We start from the raw sequence: 1,812 nt of genomic DNA on the forward strand, positions 1-1,812 counted from the left end.
GGACTTCCCAGAAATGTCTCCCAGTGGTGAATTGTTCCTTTCCCAGCACAAAAGGATTTGTGTTGAATCTCTTCGTTTTGGCAGGGACTGCTTGACCTTTCTCACTCCATGTTACACTTTTATGATGCTCAGACAGTCTGAGTTTGGGATGAGCTGTGTCTGGATCCAGAGTTACCATTACTGTTGGGGTGAAGGGAAAAGGTAAGGAGCTGCATTATTCGCCTGGCTGAATAATTACTGTGCTAAATCTAAGCACGCCACAGGAATCCCCCGCCCAGATCAATGGACTTGCACACACTATGGCTCCCTGAGACATCTCTTTCGCCGACAATTTTTTTCTTAGAAGGCTGGAAAGAAAGTGCTTCATGCTGGAAAGTTTATTTTAGAAAAATCCAAAATGGGAAGTAAATTACATTTATAATAAATCTATATTCACGTAAGGCTTGAAGATTATGTAAAATAAGCAAAACATGTAGAGGAAGCAATTAACTTTAAGAAGGTATATAGGTACAGTCGCCCCTCTATATCCATGGATTCTTTATCCACAAATTCAAGCATCCATGGCTTGAAAATATTTTTAAAATATATATAAATTCCAAAAACAAACCTTGATTTTGCCATTATATATAAGGGACAGCATTTTATTACCTCGCTGCATCTAATGAGACTCGAGCATCCATGGATTTTCCTATCCATGGGTAGTCCTGGAACCAAATCCCAGCAGATACCAAGGGCCCACTGTAGTAGACATTCAGAAATATATTTGAGAGGTGCTTTAAGGATTGGAAAGCATCTGATACTGAGAGATAGGAGGTTACTTGGTTTTATTTTTATTTGTTTTCATTTTTCTTTTTTTACTCTTTCCTTTTCTCAAAAAAAGTTAGAAAGTACAGTCGGCCCTTCTTATACGCGGATTTGCCATCCGTGGATTTGAGCATCCGCGGATGGCAAATCAGGAAATTGTCCCCAATGGCAGCGGGCGTGCACACGCACCGCCTTTGGGGACAACTTCCTTCTCCCTCCCCTCCCTTGCTTCCCTCCTCCCTTCCCTCCCTGCCTCCCTCCCTTTCCTTCCCCTTACTTACCCGGGTCGGGGGGGGCGGGGGCGGGGCGGGGGGGGTGGGGGGGCGCGGCGCGGATGGGAGGCGCGGGGGCGCGGGGGGACCGGCGGGCTGGCGGGGTGGGGGAGGCGGGCGGGCGGTGGGGGGGGGGGGGGCGGGGGCGGGCTGGGCGGCGCGTGGGGGGCGGGGGGGGGGGGCGTGGGGGCGGGGCCGTGGGGGGGGCCGGCTCGAGTGCATGCGCGCGCCATTGGGACAAAAGTTCTGCCCCTCCTCCTCCCTCGCTTCCCTCTTCCCTTCCTCCCTCCCGCCCCCTCCTTTCATCCCCTTACTTACCTTAAAGTCTCGGCGCACTGCTTGCCTCCGCACCCCCACTCAGGGAAGCCGGGTTGCAAGCAGTGGCGGCAGAGGCCAAGTCTGGGCTCTCGCCGCTGTCGTGAAAGGGCGCGATGGCAGTGCGGAGCCTCTTGGCCCCAAAGCACCGCACCGGCCTTTCCGCGGTGGCGGTTAGGAGCAGAGCCACCGCGCCAGGGCCTTCAGGCCTCTAGCGCGGCATCCGGCCTCCTCCATGCTCCGCCGCCGTGGAAGGGTGGATACTGTGCTGGAGGCAAGGGCCCAGCACCGACACCTGCCCTTCCATGGCTGTAGCGCGGAGGAGGCGGGTGCTGGTGAGGCCTTGAAGGCCTTGGCGCTGCTGCCTCCGCGCCTCTTTAAAAACGGCACGGAGGCACCAGGCGCGCCGATGACTTTACAG

The 1,812-nt window shown here is 54.6% G+C and overlaps 1 protein-coding gene across 1 annotated transcript in view; it reads right to left on the reverse strand.

Annotated features, from left to right (window-relative positions):
- Positions 1-1,812, reverse strand: part of LOC121923831 — a 51,560-nt gene that overhangs the window by 15,897 nt on the left and 33,851 nt on the right. The window lies entirely within an intron of this gene.

Source organism: Sceloporus undulatus, chromosome 2 (genome assembly GCF_019175285.1).
Source record: "Sceloporus undulatus isolate JIND9_A2432 ecotype Alabama chromosome 2, SceUnd_v1.1, whole genome shotgun sequence".
In the NCBI taxonomy this organism is placed as follows: domain Eukaryota; kingdom Metazoa; phylum Chordata; class Lepidosauria; order Squamata; family Phrynosomatidae; genus Sceloporus; species Sceloporus undulatus.